This window comes from Adiantum capillus-veneris, chromosome 12, assembly GCF_014529385.1.
Source record: "Adiantum capillus-veneris isolate H3 chromosome 12, ASM1452938v2, whole genome shotgun sequence".
NCBI lineage: Eukaryota > Viridiplantae > Streptophyta > Polypodiopsida > Polypodiales > Pteridaceae > Adiantum > Adiantum capillus-veneris.
In genome coordinates, this window is record NC_140942.1 from 54,221,603 (window position 1) to 54,244,441 (window position 22,839).

Genomic DNA, 22,839 nt, shown 5'->3' on the forward strand with positions numbered 1-22,839 from the left:
ATCAGTTGGCTGATTTGAGTGGTGCAAAGCATAAATATTATGTTAATGTTTATAGATTGAAGAAATACTTGGCAGGTTTTATGACAATCATGACAGATGAGATGCTATCAATAGAGGAAGACACTGTGGACACATTTGAGAATGTAAATGAGGTTTCTGGGAATGAGGTGCAACAGTTGTTCACCCTAGGAACCTCCGCTTGTCACGAATGATCAAGCAGGCAAGGGAGGGTTGGCAAGCTATGTCATGCATTTTTTGGTTGAGCATAAAGTCACTAAGTCATGCCAAAAAGCTTGCCCACCAGCCTCATCTATATATGTGTACATAGCCCTGCAAGTCTTGGAAGTGACCCTGTAAAAATCCATGTACAAAGGTATGATTTTCCAAGCTTGAATGCTGATGTTTTGGGCTGTTCAAGTCTCCAAGGCATGGATTTTATTAATAATTTTCAGCCGTGCTTTATAGTTCGTGACTCGGACTTGTACATCATGAATTATGAGCATCTGAAGCAGGCGGTCTCAACTTAGAAGGTGATTGTAGGTGCATGTGACAAGGGCAACTGGGACAACTTGGGGATCTAGGATTAAAAATGCTGAAAACTAATATTTTTGGAGATAGCCGAGCTGATGGCTTTGAGCCCTGTGTTACGATGCTTCGTTCGGTGATCGAAGCAGCAAGTTATGCCGCGGGGAAAGTTGTCCGAGAAGTTCTTATGCCTAGGAAGACAGGTGAAATGTTTTGGGCTTGGGAGGAATGAGGAGGAGGTTTCCATGTGGCAGGGATATTATCCCACATGAAAAGTGGAAAAGGGAAAGTGGGGGTATATAGGGCACATTGGGTGCCCATTACAAGTGTATCAAAGGGACAACAGCTCTCTCAAGGCTTGGCTATGGGGCCTCGTGGGCTCATGGAGAGGGAGATGGCACATTTTTGGAGTTCACACTGCCTGGGTAGGTGCCTGGCCACTTATTTTGGTCCCCGGCCACTTGCCCCCACCCCATTTCCTAGTCAAAGTGTCACCGACAGCTCATTTTTTGGCCAAACAAGGCCTAAAAAGAGCCAATTAAAGGATGCCTGAGGAGAGAATCTTGTCGACTAAGAAGAGAGAGAAAACCCTTGGGGATAAAAGATAAGAAAGCTCCCATTTTAATAGCTGCAACTCCTGCACAAATTCCAGAGAGCTCATTTTTTAGCAAGAAAGAGTGCACCCCCAACTTTGAGCGGCCATAACTCTTTCATTCTTCATGTGTTTTTTGTCTATGGATATCCTAAAGACCGCGTTTTGTACAACATTTGGCCTTTATGAATATCTAGTCATGCCTTTGGCTTGACTAATGCACCAGCCATGCTCAATTGTTTAATGGAGAAAACCTTTAGACCCTACCGCAAATTCACTGGGATATTATCATCTATTCCAAGTCCTTGGAGGAACACAAGCAACATCTTCAAGTGATTTTTCAAGAATTGAGGGCAAACAAGATTTTTCTCAATCAAAAGAAAAGTAAATTTTTCCTTCAAGAGATTCAATACTTAGGCCATATTATCTCTCAAGATGGTATCCATATGGATCCATCAAAGTTGGAGGTAATAAAAGCATGGCCTTATCCAAGGAATCTACATGAGCTAAGAAGCTTTATTGATATGTGTGTATACTACAGAAGCTTCAAGGAAAAATTTTCTCAAATAGCAGGACCATTACATGACTTAACAAAGAAGAACATTAACTATTCATGGACTACTAAGGAGCAAAATTCCTTTGACAAGCTCAAAGAGAAGCTTAACCTCCCAACCAGTCCTAATGCTTCCGGATATCTCAAATCCATTTGAGGTCCAATGTGATGCTTGCGGTGATTGCCTTGGACAAATCTCGCCCAGTGTGCACACGTTGCTAGTAAGCACAATGAAGTGGCCGATGCACTTTCACGACGATGGTGTCTATAGCAACTCACAATGATCTATCTTCTATGATGGATGAGTATGCTATTGGCCCTGACATTAAAGAGATAATGTCAGCCCTTGCTTTGGGGAAGAAAGAGGAACCATTCACCTTGCATGATGGTTATCTTCTCCATGGCAATAGGCTATGTGTTACCGTCTCCCTTCGTGAGAAAGTCATGTAGGAATCCCATGCTCGTCCCTATGCGGGGTATAGGGGCATTAAAACTATGTTTCAAAATGTGTGGTATGCCAAAATACCAAGTATGATAGAGGGAAGCAACCTGGATTACTCGAGGCATTGCCAATCCCTAATTCATCATGGGAGAGTTTATCCATGGATTTTACCTTTGGATTACCCAAGTCTATCCATGGAAATACAGGAATATGAACAATACTCGACAGGTTTAGCAAGCAAGAACACTTTATTCCTGTCAAAAAGACTATTAAGGCACACCAAATGGCAAGTCTCTTAATATCCAAGATTTTCAAACACCATGGATTGCCAACATCCATCGATTTAAATAGAGATCCTAGAATGACTAGTAATTTTTGGAAAGGTCTCTTTAAAATTCTAGCTAGGTACAAGATTGAGTTTCTCTTTGGACTATCACCCACAAACGGATGGCCAAGTAAGATAGCCAAGGATTTCATTAACGTAATCACGATCAAGTGCTTACATCAATAACTCTAGTATTTACATTAAAAAATCGCGTGATCACGTTAATTGTTAACGTGACTTTGATTTTGACCTGCAAAAACCTATAGAGCCGGTTAGCCCTCTGGATTTTCCATTTTTCCCTGCGGGGCCCGTCGGGTATATGCAGTAGCCCGGCGGGCCCATCGAGAAAATTAAAAAGGCCCGCGGGAGTAATTATATATAGTAAATAGTGTGCTAACCCCGGTCTTTTATCTAGGCAAATCCTTGGGGAGTGTATCCGAGTGCTGGGTATAGTCATCTCCTTGTGAACTGACCTAAGGTTACAGAGTCACAGGTCCTTTTTCTGGGCCAAACCTGATTCTTAATTCGGTAACCACTTCTAAAAAATTTTAATTAGTTTACCGACGTAAAGGTACAAAACCAAAACAACTGAAAACTTGGAGAATCATGCTCATTGTGAATAAGCCATTGGTCCAAATGAGGATTGTAATTGGTTTAAGAAGATGAGCATATATAAATGACGAGTCGATAGTCAAGGGTCGGATGTCTTATACTAGTGTACCGGGCATATAAAGATCCTTGAAGTCTTGCATTTGAGTTTATTTTACACTTGTCACTCCACAATATAAGAGCTATAATCCTTGATTGGGTTAAAATAGCTTTTATATATTGAATTGGTTGCATGGGTGGGCTACATTTCTTCATTGGGTACAAGTAGTCCTCAATTGAGTGATTATACTGAAGATTTATTTGCATAAGATCATGCATTGGTTTATACAAAGAGTGCATTATGTATTGCAATAGATTATTAGTGCATGAAATGACCAATCATATATTTTATTTCTTTCATTTGTTTTTCTGTAGCAAATGAAATTAGACGTGTCTTATTGTTTGCAAATCAAAGTGGGCATATAAATAATCATAATAATAATAATTGCATAGAGAGATTCATAGCATTGTTATAGTTAGTATTCCATGCATAGACTACATTGCAATGTGTATGGTTACTCACAATATAGGTGATCAATATGTGAATTGACTAGCGTGCATTGAAAATCTCATATTGTGCATCATGGTTACTTTCATATTGAATGGGTTTTAAATTATAATATATATTGAAAATAAGAAAAATGTTTCAAAAACTGAACATCTTGTTCTTTTGTCTTCAGTTTTAATTTAAAAGCAACGGAGCAAAATGTGGGCACAAGTGCTACGAAGAAGCCAAAGAATAGAAAAACTCCTGGCAAAGAGTGGGATTATGCTTACAACATATGGGACCGATATATGGAGTGGCAATGTAAATTGTGTCACACAACAAAATCAGGTTGTGCACCACGTATTAGGGATCATTTTCTGGGTAGCGCTAAAAAAAATTGTAAGAAATGTGAACATCCTCAGGCACCTGCATTTGCAAAGTGTTTGAGAGAAGAGCTCGCCAAAAAGGGTGGCAAGAGACACGAGATATATAGCTCTATGGCTTAGAGTCAAGAGTTCCCAGAACCAAATATTAACTCCATTGATCCTGTAGTGACGCCAACTAACCTTGGAGAACAAACTGCGCAAGGAGAGAAAATTCTAGGCAGTGTTCCTTTTAAACATCACAATGAAGATGGACTTTGTCAAATGCATCAAAAATCATTACATCAAAGCTTTTGCGTGCAGTCTCTAAAATAAGCACAAACAGATTCTTGAAAATCCCGAAGAGCTGAAAGAATCTGTAGTAGAGAAGGAGTGGCGATTATCATTCTCTGGCAAACAGCAAAACATTTTGGTTAAGTATTTTCATGCAAGGTGTAAGGGCTCTCATAGTCCACTCCATAGTGTTGCTTACATACTCGATCCAAAGTATTGGAATTTAGATTTGATGTCCAATACAGAGGTGATAGGCGATTTCTATCACGTGGTCAACACGTTCTACTCCAACGTTCAGGACCGAATTGATTGCATCAAATAAATGAGTGTATTTAGATTAAAAGAAGGTCTTTTTGTGAATGATTTTGTATAGGTAATGGCAAAAAAGCAACGTGCATAGAAGTGGTGGATGATGAATGGTGGAGAGCGTTACTCTACCTTACATCCCGTTGCAATGAAAGTACTCGCACAATGTGCAGCAAACTCAAGCTCAGAGAGAAACTGGAGTATGTACAAGTATGTTCACAACACTATTCGCAACAAACTATTAGCAGATAGAGCAAAAATTAGTGTATATATTTTGCAACAAAAAGATACTGAATCACATCGAAAATGTTGGTTACAAGGAGGAAATTCCAACCTCGTTGTATGATTGTCAAAACAAAGATGAAGAAGAGTTCAATGTTGGTGTATCTCAATGCACTGTAGACGAAATAGAATATGAAATGTCTATAATATCCACAATGTCCCATGAAAGCTTGAACCCCCTTGACTGTTGTTGGTCTAGGGGTAGTACCCAAAAAACCAAGTAGACAAAGGCCAATCTGTGTGTTCAATTTCATAAATGAATTCGGCTTCCTTTAGTTTTTCAATCTCTTCTTTGATCTTCCTGGAAAATGTCTCATTATATGTGTATGGCCTTTGTCTACTTGGTTTGTCATTATCTCTCATGGGTATGGTATGTTAACAAATTTTTGGATCAACACCCTTGAGATCCTTGTAAGACAGCGAAGATATCTTGGTATTCTTTGAGCAAGCTTAACAAAAGATCTTCTTCTTTGTCTGTTAGGTCATTTGCAATGTAAGCAAGCCTAGGCTCTTCTCCTGGTTTAGCCAAATCTATCTTTTTCACGTTTTTAGGCCCTTCGTAGGACTCACCTTTTTTTCGTAGTTCTCTAATAGGTTGTTCGACTATGATTTTTTTATCTGGAGAGTATATTGCTTGTAATGGGATGAAACACTCATTACATCTTTACCATCCTCTTCCGTGGTTTCCATTTGGTCATATATATCCCCTTTAGAGATTTTTTCAACTCTTGATATTTCTTTTTCCGCTCAACTCGTGTCATGGTTGGCTCCCTATCCTGTTTCTTCAGTTTTGCTTGAGTATCCTTCCTCGTCTTTCTCGATGTTTTTGATATTTTTGGCTTTTTGTTTGAAGGATATCTGCCAGTGATTTTGTCCTTGACACAATCATGTTCATCTATCTGCATTAGGAACTGAGTTCTACTAGAGACTGATGACATAGGTCTAGCTTTCACGTCTAACATCGAGTCCCAAGTTCTTGTATATTGTGAGCGCCTCCTCTTGCTCTCTTCTAGTTCTATACACGCTCATAACAACCTCTCTCCTATGCTTGGGGAAAGGTAAGGGAGCATGATTCCATCATCTTGTTTGACCTTGTCTATACTCACAACTTCATCTCAATGGAGTGGGCATTCAAGCTTTCAACATGGGAGATATTGCTACTTCCAATATAGCTTTCAAGGGACAACAAGCCTCTGTTGCTCCCTTGATTGGGAAGTTGAGGCTTTATGTCCAAAGCTACATCAACAAAGAATACTTTTTCATCTCTCCTCTCCAACATGAGGATGCTATCCTAGGGGCACCATGGTTCAACCACATGACAGCGAACATGAAGTTCCCTAAAAGGATAATCTAATTTACTACAAGCAAAAGAACATGTATATAGATACTAGTGAGTCTGGTCATACTATGTCACTTTTAAATCATCTTGCTTTTGATAAATCAATGAAGAGCTCAGTTTTTACGTACATGATTTTTGTCAGAGTCCCTAAAAGGTCCTAATGTTTCATCAAATTTAAATGGTAGGAATCAAGAAGATAGTTAGACTTGTCTAACTTTCTAAAAGGATTACAAGATGATTTAACAAATTGGTGACCATCAAATTGAGCTCCTACCAGGAAGCTCACCATCAAATAAGGAGGCTTGTTAGGTGGTGAGCTTCCTGGTAAAAGGATTTGGTGACCATCAAATTGAGATCCTACCAGGAAGCTCACCACCTAACGAGCCTCCTTATCGAGCTTCCCAAGCTCAACCAGAGGAGATCATGAGGCAAGTACAAAATTTGGTTGAAAAAGAGATGATGAGGCCTACCTCCTCTCCCTTTTGTTATCCAATGCTTTTAGTATAAAAGAAAGATGGTACATACCGTATGTGTGTGGACTATTGAGCACTAAACCATCTCACTATCAAAGACAAATTTTATGTGCCTCGGGGAGAGGATCTGTTTGATAAGCTACAAGGCTCTACCTACTTCAGTAGGATTGATCTTAAAAGTGTCTATCATCAAATAAGGATAGTGGATGAAGATATCCTAAAGATCGTGTTTTGTACAAAGTTTGGTCTTTATGAATATCTAGTCATACCTTTTGGCTTGACCAATGCACTAGCCATGTTCAATTGTCTAACAGAGAAAATATTTAGACCCTACCGTAAATTCAATGGAGTGTTCTTTGATGATCTCATCATCTACTCCAAGTCCTTGGAGAAACACAAGCAACATCTCCAAGAGATTTTTCAACATTTGAGGGAGAAGAAGCTTTTTCAACCAAAAGAAAAGCAAAATTTTACTTCAAGAGATTCAATACTAAGGTCATATTATCTCTCAAGATGGTATCCATATGGGTCCATAAAAGTTAGACGTAATAAAAGCATGAACTAATCCAAGGAATTACATGATCTAAGAAGCTTTATTAGTTTATGTGCATATATAGACGCTTCATAGCAAAAACTCTCTCAAATAGCAGGACCATTACATGACTTAACAAAGAAGAACGTTAAGTATTCATGGAGTGCTAAGGAGAAAATGCTTTTGACAAGCTCAGAGACAATCTTAGCTCCCAACCAATCCTCATGCTTCCGGATCTCTCAAATCCATTTGAGGTCCAATGTGATGCTTGTGGTGATTGCCTTGGAGCAGTCTTGCTTCAAGAAGGACTTGCCATAGCATACGAGAGCCGAAGTCTCAATACAGATGAACACATCTTATCCATTTATGAGAATGACCTTTTAGCTGCTCTACATGCCCTAGACACATGGAAGCACTATCTGTTGGGGACTCCATTTATTTTACAAACAGGCCACCAAAATCCAACTACTCCATGACACAAACCAAGCTCTTTGACAAACAAATGAGGTGGGAAAATTTTATTTTGCAATTTCACATTGATGGTAAGCACAATCAAGTGGTTGATGCACTTTCACGAAGACCGAAAGTTAATGCAGTGTCTATAGCTACTCACAATTATATATCTTCTATGATAGATGAGTATGCTATTGACCCAGACTTTAAAGACATAATGTCAGCCCTTGGGTTGGGGAAGAAAGAGGAACCAATTACCTTGCAGGATGGTTATCTTCTCCATGGAAATAGGATATGTATTATACACTCCCTTTGTGAGAAAGTCATGTATGAATCCCATGGTCCTCCCTATGCGGGGCATAGAGGCATTCAGCCTACTCTTCAAGCATCTCTCGTCATCTCGCGTGGTTGATGCGGTATTATGTTGATATGCAAGTGTAAATTGTTCCTTATTGTGCAAGTAACCGTGCGCTGTCCAAGTAAACGCATAGTTGTGGAGGTTTGGGTGATAATTACGAACCTTGTAGTATTGCAATATGATTCTACAGCACCACGTAGTTTCCGCGGAAGCGGGAGAGAGAGAGAGAGAGAGAGAGAGAGAGAGAGAGAGAGAGAGACATTTAACGTCGTAGGAGCAATCCAAAGAGAGAGAGAGATGAGAGAGAGAGCCTTCTCTATAAGAAGAGATGCGGCCACTCATCACGTTCTGCATGGCATGCAAAACTCAAAAGCGCTAATACTTTTCTCGGTAATTGAGAGAGAGAGAGAGAGAGAGAGAGAGAGAGAGAGAGAGAGAGACGCATTGATATTTGAAGGGCTAGAGCTTTGAATCATGTTTACAATATGTTTGTCTATGCTTTGCCAGCTACTTCTATAGAAGGACCCTTGACACAAAACATAATAGAGACGACTTCTTCTCTTATGAGGTTTTGGAGAAGGCACTAGTGCCCTTCTACCCCAGTGGCAGGAAGGCTGTTGAGGTCCTCAAATGCTGGACGTATCCACGTTAATTGTATTGCCGAGGGTGTGCTTCTTGTCGAGGCAGAGATCGATGCTATTATCAATGACTTTGGTGATTTTGCAGCACTCTTGCCCTTAAACAACATGTGCCTCATGTGACATACACACGGAAGAGTGACCACATCCTATGTAATTATATGCACCATAATGGTTTATTTTGTAGCAGTAGTCGACACAAATAATCTATAGAGGTAACATTGTTTCAATGATGAGGGGCCTCGGTGTGGGGATGGAGCACCATGTTTCTGATGGGATCTCTTGTACCCACTCCGTGAACACATGGGCAGACATAGCAAAGGGGGGAAGGCATTCGACGTCATCCTTTTATCAACCGTACCCTTTTGCGGATGCGTGACCCATCTACACCAACATTTTCGCACATCGAGTATCAACCTCCCCCTTCACTATTGCCCTCTAGCAAATATGATCGCGGCACTGCACTACAACCAAATATAGTGGAAAAATGCAAGAACAGTCTCTCTTCACATCATATATAATGATAGTGGGCCTACAAATACGAACGCCAATGTGGCCTCCAACTTTTTGTTCCTCACTCGAGCACTCGGCAATGGATGGAACAAGAGGGGTGACATACAGCACATACGAGGCAGTGGCAACACATGTGTGGAAATGTGTGTCGAGGGCACGAGGGTTGAGTGAGAAACAAGAGACAAAATTGTACATAGCAATAAAAGGGAGAAGCCCATTGCAACTAGCCTTCCCAAGAGGCTACTTTGGCAATGCCATCTTCACTGCCACACCCATGGCACAAGTCGGTGAGCTAGGCAAAGGCCCACTAAGTGTGGGTGCCCAAAGGATTAGGGAGGCCATCGCACGTATGGACGCTGAATATTTACTATTAGCACTTGATTATTTGGAGATATAACCTGGCCTAGAGTTTCTTGTTCAAGGTACCCACACCTTTTGCACTCCGAATGTCCGTATAACCTCTTGGACCCACCTTTCCATCCACGATTGCGACTTTTGGTTGGGGCTGCCCCATCTTCATGGGCCCTGTTGGCATCCCATTTGAAGGCCTCGCTTTCATGCTTCCTAGCCCCTCTGGTGGTGGTGGCCTCTCCATTTCCCTTGCCCTTGCTTCCCACTATATGCCCACCTTTGAGCAACTCTTCTACCAGTTTTGACGGTCTCCATTGCCCCTAGTACTCTTTTTAGTACGAAATGGGCATGCTAACTTTTGTATAAGTATGTTTAGCTTGCAATGTCCTTATCTTAATTCTCTAAGATTGATTCAATGGGCATGTGAGTTTCTCTTGTTTTAGAACACCCATGTGATTCTTCACCTTGTTTGGCTAGCCAAACCTTTACAAGATTGGTCGGGCCTATTTGGGTCTACTTTACTTTCATTAATTAATTTCCTTCAAAGATTCTTCGAACACCTTAACTTTTGAAACTAGACGTTCAGCTGGAGTTGATTCATGTGCTCCATTGTATCTGCCTGTTTTTCCCTTCCCCCTCACGCTCGCCCTGCCCTGCTCTGCCCTCTGGTCTTGTGACCAGTCAATCTCAGCATCTCAATGGGCTTGTTGGGGGTATGCAAACCTACAATTATGCAAACTCCACCCCTCGTCCTCCTCCCCATCCGCTTCCTCCAGACTACATCTGCTACCCTCTCTTCCATCTGCTCCTGCTCCTGCTCCTACTGGATCGACAATCCCTCTTCAACATCCTGAGCTTTCATGTGCTCTTGGATTATGAGGCCCCTGAAAGCTTAGAACACTAGCAGGAGGCTTTGCAACCATAACCACATTGTATCAGACAACTGGACTCGCCGAGGGCGAGGACGGATTTCTCAACATCACCGTCTCTGAGGGCATTGCGAAGGCTTACAGCCCTGGAAACATTTCTTTTGCCACAATCGGCTCCTCTCTTGAGAAGTTTTCTTTCAATATTAGCTTGCTTGCTGTGGATCAAGTCCTTATACCCTCTGGCATCGGTGGTCCTGCACCACCGCCCGTCAATTTAACTCAAATCATCTCACAAGCAGGAAATCTCAGCCAGTTTGTCTCGCTGCTGGTGTCGATAAAGTGTTGCAGTCTCATGATTCTCCACCTGGAATAACGATCTTTCCCCCAACCAATGCTGCCTTCGACCGCATGGGCTCTAGCGCGCTTTCCCGCCTCACAAGTGCTCAGCTAGTTGCGTTGATGGAGTCCCATGCCCTTGTCTCTTTCTACCCAACACAGGAGCTAGCAACCGCCAGCGGCCCGCAGTCTACGCCATCTGTCACTGCATTCGAAATTAAAAAAAAAAAAAATTTCTGCTCTCTCTTCGCCAAGCATTGATTAGAGAAACCTCCGTCTTTCTTTTGTAGTGCCCAAGCCCAAGGGATCTTCTTAGATTCTATCTAACATGACCTGCTTGGAAGATTAGATGTACATATTGGGTCTACGTTCGGGCACAACCCATTAATTAACTCAGAAGATTCCTTTCAAATCTTCAATTTTAAGGCAAAAGAAAACACCCCTGAGCACCCCGCTTTGGCCGCTCGCTCCATGCTCCCCCCTCGCATCGCGCGCCAGTCCAACCCCAATCCTCGCCCGCTCGCTCGATTCACCCCCGTTGCTTGCTTGCTCCCGACTTCTTTGAAGCATCACTCAGGGCAAGGTATGGAGGTTTGGTAGTCCAAGGAAGATGAAAAGAGGGCTGTCTTCTTCCTCTGGAGCCCTTAAACTCTTCGCAGGGTCTCCGTCTCATTTTTCATGCCCTCATCGTGATAACTGCTGCGACCAACACCCTGCAGCCGGACTAGTGCCGAAGTGAGAAGTCGAAGGGAGGGCGGATGATCGGGCTGCATGGGCGCAATGCTGGTTGGCCTGCACCTCCCTTGAGGCGCTCTCTCTCTCTCTCTCTCTCTCTCAGCCACTCTCCTCTGTTGGGCTTCTCTCCGCCTATGTCTGCACTGGAAGCATTGCCCTCGTCTGTCCGCCTGTCATCTCCCTCGCATGTTGCACAGCATAACACCCTTTCCAAATTCCATGGCATGTCGATCGTCTGCTCTCCGCCCTACTGCCACGCAATGCCAAATAACTCCCATTACAGAAAAAGTCTCATTAAAAATAAACTTAATATTGTTTACATTCTAAAATTACAAAAGTATGGGCTGCATTTTATTGTCTGGTGTTGTTAAAACTTACATTCTTTCCATTTCTTGATCTGGGTCAACAAGAATTACTGTCGATGTTATGCATTTCAATGTAGTTTTAAAGCTCTTGGACTTCAACTTAGAGCATGCATACATTTCATGGTATGATATTATACATATGATTGGATGTGTGTGTGTGTGTGTGTGTGTGTGTGTATAAAATGATGCTAATGTTGACATGTATGAAAAGTATTCCTCTTGTATAACCCAACACTCTTTATTCGTCTTGTATTCCTTAGCACTCCTTGATCGTATGTCTATTTTAGGCTAGATCTGGGAAGCTCTATGCAATTTTCTTTGCAATAGAAATGGAAGGCTTCTCTCTAGAGGCATTATCCTTAAAATGCCCTTGTCAAATGAGGGTTGGCCAAGGAATTCGAATTGTCTTCATATCTCCATACTTGCACTCACTTTCTTGAAATGAACTTAATGCATGTCATTCTGGTGGATGAGGGCTAAATGTTCTAGTTTTATTACTAGTTGATCAATCTTCAGTTTGTCATCGTTACCATGTTTGATTTTTTCATCCACCATGGGTGCCGAGATGTGTGATGCTGCATGCCAAAGATAGCAACAACTATAGCAAAGATTGTAAGACCTTATTTTTGCAAAAACATAATATTGTTTATATTCTAAAATTACAAAACTATGGTCAGCATTTTATTATCAAGAAAGATATTCCAAGAAGCAGATTCTCAATGTTGACATTAGTCTGGTGTTGTTAAAACTTGCATTCTTGTCGTTCATTGAGATTTCTTTCATTGCTCATTTCTCTTATATTCTTGATCATTGAGACCTTGATCTGGGTCAACAAGAATTACTATAGATGTTATGCCTTTCAATGTAGTTGTAAAGCTTAGCTTGGACTTTAAATTAGAGCATGAATAAATTTGATGGTATGATATTATACCTATGATTGGATGTGTGTGTGTGTGTGTGTTTGTGGGTGGAGAGAGAGAGAGAGAGAGAGAGAGAGAGAGAGAGAGAGTCAATGGACATAAGTCGGATCACCCCTTCCCTCAATTGAGCATGGGCTTGTCTTTTGCACCAACTCTTAGGGTGTGTGCACCGACTCTTTTCCAACCGCAACATGTGTTGAATAACCCATGTGATAGGCCATTTGTACTCTTGTACTATATAACCCAACATGGCTAGATTTGGGAAGCTCTATGCACTTTTCTTTGCAATTGAAAGGGAAGGCTTTTCCCTAGAGGCGTTATCCTTAGAATGCCCTTATCAAACAAGGTTTGGCCAAGGAAGTTGAATTGTCTTCATGGATTCACAAAGACTATATCTCCATACTTGCACTCACTTTCCTAAAATGAACTTATTGCATGTCGTTCTGGTGGATCATGGCCAAATATTTTAGTTTCTTTTGTGGTTGATCACATCTTCATTTTGTCATCATTACCATGTTTGATTTTTTCATCCACCATGGGTGGCCCGATGTGTGTTGCTACATACCAAATATGGCAACAACTATTTTGGACATTAGTCATGTTGAGGAGGGAAGGTATTAGCATGGGTCATCCTCGCTCCACTTTTTATTACCTAGTTCTAGCAAATGAATGAAAAGGCTTCTCTCAAAAGGCAATGGACATCCTTTGAATCCATTTACCTAGAAAGGGCTGGCCAAGGAATTTAGCCTATCTTCGTGATGCAAAAGGATGATGACAATATGTCAGTTTGATGGATGTATTTATTTCAAACATATTAGTAGTTTGGCCATAGCTTCATTCTATCTTGATTACCATGTTGCATTTTGTCATCTACCGTGGGTGAGGGGTGAGACTCAAAAGTAAGCTTGGACCTCTAGAAATGGAGTTCTATTTCTGTGGTGCTACATCTTGCAACTTGCAACAACTATGGCAATCCACAGACTCAATGGGGATGAGTCGGATCATCCCTTCCCTTGATTCAGCATGGGATTTGTCCTATGCACCAACTAGATTATGGCATGTGCACCATCTCTTTTCCATTCATAGCATGTGTGGCATAAACCATGCGATAGGCCATTTGATATCAAATGTAGACTCCTACCTTAGGATGATGATGTATATGGTGATGTTCCACCCCTTGATGTCATCCTCTATGATTTCCTATAAACTACAGTCATATGCAAGACATATTTTGTAGGCCAAATGCCTCTACAAGATAAGAATATCAAGTATGAGCTACTAAAAAGGATCAAATTTTGATGCAATAGATGAAGAAGAAGATGAGTTGAAAGGGAAGTGTAGTGGCAAATTGAAGAATTTAAAAAGGACCGCATATTGCATCTATATGAGATGTGAGCGATCCTTAGCCTCATGATTGAGTCTCATTTGGAATAGCTTAAAAGTTTGGTCCAAGGTGATTCATTGTTTTATGGGAGAAACCTTATAAGGACAAGGGTAGTGTGTCCATGGTGGGAAAGGGTTTGAGGCAAGGCCAACTAGTGTGTGCTAGGCTCCCCTATCCTTTTAATGGTGTCAAAGCTCATACAAGTATTCTTAAGAGTGTGAGAAGGGCCCTTGAGGCTAATTCTAGCACTAATGCCTTACTTTATCTACAAAATCTATGGCATGAAACTAGTCTTGTAGAGTGGCCTATTGGTGGCACCAAAAGTGTGCACCACTCCATGTTGAGTGTTTTATAATATAGCACCAACTTGCAATGAGGTCTATATTGACAAGCATGGGCGTTTCTCTCTTAGAATCTACTTAATGATGCCGCCATTGTGCTATGAGTGAGTTTTTTTAATGTGCTTTTGAGACCATAATTGGATATAAATTCCAAGGTACATGAAGGATAGTGAAGATCACCATACGTGCAAAAATACTAAGATCAACAAATCCTATCTCATGTGGCTGTAAAGCAAAAGCCTTACCATGTCTTGATAAAAGTTTAGTAAAACACCTCTTCTCTTCTTATGTTAAAAACTCCCCACAATGAACCTTTAGTTCTTTTGGAGATTCCATTATGAAATTGTGTCCAGTTCTTTTTAAATATCTAGGATTTTGGTTTCAAAGAGGTTTCTTCTATCTTTTCCCCAGAATTTGATGGTAAAGGCAAGGGGACTGGTCTTACTTTCTTTGAACTTGGTCTCTACTTACACTACTAGTCCTTCATTGACATTGAATCCTTTCTCCTTTTCAAAAGCCTTAACATCATTTCATACATTTTGAGAGTGCACACTTTCACAATATGCCTTCCATCAATTGGTCACCGAATCCCCAAAGAGATGTCTTATAATGTTTTTGATAGCTCTAATCATCCCCAACCATGAATAGTTTCTATTGGAAACTTTCCCTTCAGGTAAACAATTTTAAACATAATATTAATTTTGGAGCGATGATCTATCAATGCAACATATAGATCTTCAAGGTCACCCACCTTGACCAAAGTTTCTTTTGCCACTCTTTCCCAATGACTTTTAGAGTAGTGTCTTTTATGTGAGGCATCATCTTCATCATCGTCATTCAAAACACTAACACAAATATCTATTCCACGAGGCTGGTAGCATCCTACCACATTATCATCAGATTCCATGTCTTATAAATGTATTTCTTGCGCCTTCCATGGCTCTCGTTTACCCTATGATTATGGAGGAATAGACTCAACAAGAGTCTGCCTCTTTATTTTCATGATATCTATAATATCCTCATGGAAATCACGTTTAGCTATGCGAAGAACTTCACCCAAAGTAGACTCAACATTACTATTCAAAATCTTTTCCTCCAATATCTCTTTGTCCTCTTGTCCTTTCATGACAAAACCACGAGGTTGTGTTACATTAACTTCCTCAAATATGTCACCATTCAAGAAAGCAGTAACAATGTCTAACTAATGTACATCCCGACCAAAATGAGTTGCCAGTGCACATAGAACACGAATAGTAGTCATACGACAAGTGGGAGCAAAAGTTTGTTCATAGTCTATGCCTTTCTGTTGCGCATAGCCTTTTGCAACAAGTTGAGCCTTATGGCGATCAACCTCACCATCCGGCTTGCATTTCAACTTGTAAACCCACTTTGTACCAATGGCCTTTTTTCCAGGCGGCAATTCACATAAAGTCCATGTTTCATTTTCTATAAGTGCATCATATTCTGATTGCATGGCAGCCATCCAATTTTTTGAATTCTGTGCTTCATCAAAAGACAGAGGTTCCTCACCATCATGTAAGCTAGACACAACCAAAGCATAACAATCCGATGCATCAGATGCATGGCTAGCACCTGAACGAGTACAACTAGACAAAGGTGCATCCAATTCACTGTCATGCAATGTATGCACTAGCCATTTTGGCATACCTCTAGCCTACTCATTTTCAGCCCTTTACTCATCAAGTGAATCATGTACATCTGCATCAGTAATAGGGTGATCTGTGACATTTTTGAAAACCCCCTTAGGCTATACATTTGACTCATTGGAATTTACATTCAAACTTTCACCATTCAAAAGAGGCAACAAATTGTCATAAATTTCCTCTGAGATTACTGTCTCTAGTACATGACAACAAGGGCTGAACAGAATCTTCCACAAACACTACATCTCGTGAAACCAAAATATGCTTTTTTTGCGGATGATACAACCTGTAACCTTTTCTTTCAGCACTATAACCAACAAAAATACATCTGACAACCTTATCATCCACTTTTTTGTGTTGTGTTTGTGGCACCAAATAATATGCCAAACAACCAAAAACATCATGTGCTCAATAAAAGGCTTTCTATCATGCCATGCTTCATATGGAGTAATAGACTACAAAGCTTTTGTAGGACACGTGTTAAGTAGATAAGTGGCACACATGATGGCCTCAAGCCAAAAAGAATGCATCAAAGCTTGATTTTTGACCATACATCGTCCCATTTCTGTAAGTGACCTGTTTCTCCTCTCAGCAACACCATTTTGTTGAGGTGTATAAGGCAATGTACGTTGGTGTTTTATCCCACGACTAGCCAGAATGCATTAAATTCATGAGACTTTGACTTCGCTTTAAGCGGAAATACACACGCATGTCGGGAGTACTCATCAATGAAAGTCACGAAGTAAAGGTAATTGCCCAAGGACGGAGTTTGCATGGGCCCACAAACATCACTATGCACAAGCTGCAACCTGCATGTGGCCCTAACTAAACCATCCTTTGGAGACTTCGAACGCTGCATCTTACCCAAAATACAGCCTTTACAAACATGTTTGGCAGGTGCTTCAAGAGGCGGCAAAGAAGCAACTATACCATATTTCTGCAAACGCAGCGAACTACCAAATTTCAGATGTCCAAAATGTGCATGCCACAACTTTGAATCTAAAATAGCCCTTGAATCTGCAACTGCATTTGCAAAATTTTGTCCACATTTTTCATACAAAGTGAGATTATATAGTCCACGGCACGAAAATCTAGATGCAACAATTTCATCACCAAAACTGAGATCATGAATTGTACATTTGGCATCCACAAATTTGACTACAAGTCCAAGTCTAGCAAGTGTGGATACACATAAAAGATTCTTTTTGATCCCAAGTACATAAAGTGCATCAACAAGTGTGAAGGAACTGCTATTTGGAGCAGTAAGCACAATCTTTCCAACTCTCTGAGCCGGATAAGAGGCATTCTTGGCACAAGTGACTAAATTCCCATGAGGGATAGACTCGAGAGAGGTGAACAATTCACGATGTGAGGTAATGTGCTTTGTAGCACCACGGTGAAAATACCACACATGTGAACCTGCAGCAATTGACATGCATGCATCGTGGATAGCACGATTTTAAGTGCACTCTGCACTAAAAGCCCATTTTGCATCAACATCAACATCATAGTCTCCTTTCACAGAAGACTCAACAATGGCTGCATTTGTAGTGAAACCAGCATTTGGAGTTGAACCACCCTCTTTCTTCTTTGCCTTTTTGGTCTTCAACTTAGGACATTGCTTGATCAAGTGATCATTAGCTTTACGATAATGGCAATGCATCTTATTTTGCCCCTTATCACCAAAATTTCCAGACGAATTTCTGTCAGCAAAATCATTAGGACCAAAAGTATTGCCACTCGTAGCAGAACTATAAGAAGTGGTTGCATTGCTGTTACCACCCTTTCTTTGCGAAGCAATAAAATCCTATTGAACTGCACGATGCCTAGTCTTGTTTTGTTTTTGGAAAGTGACTCTTGCAATACCAATGTGCATAATGCATCAAAGTTGACAACTTCAGGATTTCCTTGGGTCATAAGTCTCCAAATACTAGAGAAAGTCTCGTGAGAATCTGGTAAGGCAATATCAAGAACGGTCTGCACAAGGAAACTGTCTGAAATGACTTCACATGTAGAAATATGTTGCTCATTAATATCCTTGACACTAGCAACGAAAGTGTCCATATCATCTTCCTCATGCGTAATCTTTGATTCACAGTTCTTTACACAACAAAGCAATTTTAGCCTCATTGCGGCTTGCATAAAGACATGCTAGAATATCCCAAGCCTATTTTGCAGATTTTGTTGAATGAATGTGAGGAGTAATGGTGTGCTTCACAGACAACGAAATCAACACATGATCCTGTGCATCCTTTACATCCCAACGAGCTTGTTTTGTCGTAGGCAAAACAACTCTAACAGTAGCAATCCTTGTAGCAAGACCAGCAACATCCTCAACATCACCTACATCCTCGAAACCCAGGATGTACATCAATGTTCTCCACAATATTATAGACGCCCTTTGACACAAAAAAATATTACATCATGTAATCCCATATAGGGTAATTGTGCCCATCCAATTTGTCCTCAGCAAACATCTTGAACACATCTGTGCTATTGTCAGCCATGGAAAATGCATGCACATGATGTGAAAACCGCTCGAAATGAGAAGAAACTGAGTGAGACCAGCACGTGCTATATAGCACAATCCGCAATAGAGTATATGGGACCTGTTATGCAGTATTTGGCACTAATAAAAATTTTGCACAAAACGACGAAATTGCCTACGCAGACCTGGCTGTAGTGTAAACGGAGGCGGAAATGAGCCCGAATCAGAAATCTGAGCAAATTGAGGTCTATAAGTTCTCCCAAAGTTTTTGTGGACCTGCCAATGCTCGTAAAAGCTCAGGACATCACAGAAAGTGAGCAGGCATGTGCTGGGGCTGCTATGCGACTAAGCTCGGGAGGACGCAACCTGCTCTGATACCAATTGTTGGAATTGGGGTTGTACAAAAACGCACACAGCTTGGACAAGAAAAAAGAATCTCAAGGCACACAACTAAGAGTGTGCTACTTAGTGTGCAATAGGAAAATGGATAGCCCTAGAATGAATGGTCGTATATACAATGCACATGTGAAAAAAATCCTAAAGAGGGAAAAAATGCCCCGGCTGTCCTAGTGTGTTCACAGACATCACTACCACATGTGTATGGTAACATCGACAAGTTTTATAATGGCACATATCAGTTGACTGATTTGAGTGGTGCAAAGCATAAATATTGTGTTAATGGTTATAGATTGAAGAACTATATTGTGTTAATGGTTATAGATTGAAGAACTACTTGGCATGTTTGATGACAATCATGATAAATGAGATGCTATCAATAGAGGAAAACACTCTGAAGACATTTGAGAATGTAAATGAGGTTTTTGGGAATGAGCTGCAACAGTTGTTTACCCTAGGAACCTCCGCTTGACATGAATGATCAAGCAAGCAAGGGGGGGTTGGAAAGCTATGTCATGAATTTTTTGGATGATCATAAAGTCACTAAGTCATGCCAAAAAGCTTGCCCACAAGCCTCATGTATATATGTGTACATAGCCCTGCAAGTTTTGCAGGTGACCTTGTAAAACTCCATGTACAAAGGTATGATTTTTCCAAGCTTTAATGTTGATGTTTTGGGTTTTTCGAGTCCCCAAGACATGTATATTAATAATTATTTTCATCCGTGCTTTATATCTCATTAATCGGACTTGTACATCATGAATTACGAGCATCTGAAGCGGGCGGTCTCAACTTAGAAGGTGATTGCGGGTGCATGCGACAAGGGCAACTGGGACAACTTGGGGATCTAAGATTAGAAAAATGTTGATAACTAACGTTTTTGGAGATAGCAGAGGTGTAGTATTCCAAAATACTAAGTATGATAGAGGGAAGCAACCTAGATTACTCCGGCCATTTCCAATCCCTAATTCACCATGGGAGAGTATATCCATGGATTTTATGGATTACACAAGTCTATCCATGGGAATACAGGAATATGGACAATAGTCTACAAGTTTGGCAAGAAAGCACACTTTATTTCTATCAAAAAGACTATTGAGGCACACCAAATGGAAACTCTCTTAATATCCCAGATTTCAAACACCATGGATTGCCAACATCCATCGATTCAGATAGAGATCCTGGAATGACTTGTAATTTTTGGAAAGGTCTCTTTTAAAATCTAGGTACAAAGTGAGATAGCCAATGTTACAATTATTGATCTGCTAAGACCTATGTGACTAACTAGATCAACAGTGACAATGGGAAAAGTATTTACCTCTTGTAGAGTATGCATACAATAATACTATCCATACTTCTATGGGAAAAGCACCTTCTGAAATCATAGAGGGAAGACCTAAAAGTCCCTTGCTACTTAATGTACATGGAAAAATCTTCGTTGCGGATGAGTATAGTCGTGACCTGCAAGAATCTTTTCAAAAGATTAAGGAGGCTATATCTATCTTCTCAACAAAGGAAAAAAGTTGATGTTGATAAGCACATAAGGGCCTTAAAGCTCAAAGAAAATGATTGGGTCTTACTTAAGTTTCCTGCGGCTCGATTGAGGCAAACAACAAGCAAAAATCCTACGGGCCATCAAAAATATTATGGTAAACTAGGAAAAAGATACTATGGTCCTTTTCAAATTTTGAAACCAATCAATAAGGTGGCTTATCAACTCAAGTTGCCGAACCATTGGCCCCTCGTCATTGTCTTCATGGGTTACTCCATCCCTTGCCCATTCCAACCAAACCATGGTCATCTATCTCCATGGATTTCATTGTATAGCTACCCTTGTGACAAGGATTTGACTCCATTTTAGTAGTCGTGGATCGGTTTACAAAAATGGCATACTTCATTCCAACCACTAAAACCATCACCAGAGAAGGTACGGCCGAACTCTTTCTATAGTATTGAAGCGGTCCTGGGCGGGCAACAAGAAGAGCAACCTCTAGACACCCTTCAAGGCTCCTGTGCTGCTCAATTGGGTTGGGATTGGAAAAACAACAAACACACACACAAACCCGCAACCTAACCCTACACAAATTTGGGGCACCACCTAGTTTTGGATGCGAACTAGGACGCGTAAAGAGAGAGAGAGAGAGAGAGAGAGAGAGAGAGAGAGAGAGAGAGAGAGAGAGAGAGAGAGAGAGAGAGAGAGAGAGAGAGAGAGAGAGAGAGAGAGAGATAGTGCTCGGGCTGCTTTGAAACGTATCGGCAATGATCAAGCAAACACAATTATATATGTAAGAAAGAGAGAAAAAGGGGAGAGAGTGCTTGTTGCATTAATACCTTCTTACAAATCTGTCATGACAAATCAAAGTGAGATTAGTATTTGTTCAACATAGCTTGCGTAAATTTCACCACAACGCATCACAAGAAAAAAACCACCCCAATCACTGTCTTAAGGCCAGGGGAGTCCTCTCCACCCTGTCGCCCTCTTACAGTATGTGGGATTTATGGCTAGATTGATGACAACACGCGAGACAAGCTATCAAGAACTTAACAAAAAACACCAAGACACTTACGCATCATTGTTGTCCATTACTTCACGTTGGAAGGGAGACAAAGTATCCAAGCTTAGTCCAAATCCACCCTCCTTGATTCAGCAAATGTTGGGCTTACACTAGTAGGAGAAATGATAGATTTCCTACTCTCAATTGAATGAACACTCTCCCTCTTACAAATGGCATAGAGTTCCCTTGCTAATCCCCTATTACAACACATGCACATGCATAAGACAATGAGCTTCCACTCAAGAGCTCCTTCTAGAGAGGTTGAGCTTGGCTTCTCAAGCTATAGCATAGTGCTCTTGCTTATGGCTCCCCCCTTTTGTGCTAGCTACACCCTCCTTTTATAGCAATTTTGAAGGCTAGGGTTTCTCCTCTAACCATGGTTGGGTTAGATTTTCAGCAATTTATCTAATTCTTTTGCTTGGAATTATCAAGAAGTTGGTGGGGAAAGAGAGAGGAGAGAAATGGAGGTGATAGGACTTTTCATAGTGGGTTAGTGTTAGTAGAGTTAGTATTAATTTACAATTGGAATTGGATATTTACAATGGGAGTATCCATGTAGGATACAAATAAGGAAGAAAAACTCTTAAGAGGTAAGAAAAGGTGGATTTCTTACAAGGTTGATGCTCCAAGTGTCTTGAGTAGGGCCAATTTTGACGCTTGTTGACGGTCCACTAGCTTTGACGGTACATTTTTTCTCCACTCTTGACCTTCCTTGAGAGACAAGGTAATTGAAGCTGAGTAATCAACCACCATGATGCTGTCTTTTAAGAGAAGAGGCTGAATTTTGTGGTTTTTTTGATAGATATGGGTAATTTGGAGGAGGAAAAATGAGACTAGGTGGTCAATTTTGGAATGGAATTGTGTGTGGGAGGTATGAGTTCACCATGGTTTCTCTTATTCTTGAAGGTTGAGGAGAAGGTGAGTAGGGTGCAGAGAGGAGTGGTGAGAGAGGTGGGGATGATGAGTGGAGAAGTGTGTGTGAAAGAGGAAAATGATAAAGTGGAAGAGAGAGTGTGGCTGCATAGCATGGGAAAATTGGGGTCGACTAATAAAATCATAGCTCACAACTCGTAGCTCAAAAAAATATGAAAAAATTTGACGCAAAAGTTCAGCCCACGAGCTACAACTTTTGTTTGTATCACCTTTTCAAATTCGGAGAGCAAGTGAATTTTAAAAATTCAGCAAAACCGACCGTTTTTTTCCACTCCACAAGGTCCTTGTGGGGTCCTTCTTTGGATGATTCTTTTGAATACCTCCAAGAGTGAGCCCTCCATAGTGCATGTATGCATGCCACCTACCCTTGACCTTATTTG

The 22,839-nt window shown here is 40.8% G+C and overlaps 2 pseudogenes; both read left to right on the forward strand.

Moving 5' to 3' along the window:
- The first annotated feature begins 89 nt into the window (after positions 1 to 89).
- Positions 90 to 9,778, forward strand: LOC147445760 (shikimate O-hydroxycinnamoyltransferase-like; annotated as a pseudogene).
- Positions 9,779 to 10,171: 393 nt separating this feature from the next.
- On the forward strand, positions 10,172 to 10,939 carry LOC147445761 (fasciclin-like arabinogalactan protein 10; annotated as a pseudogene).
- Positions 10,940 to 22,839: the final 11,900 nt, after the last annotated feature.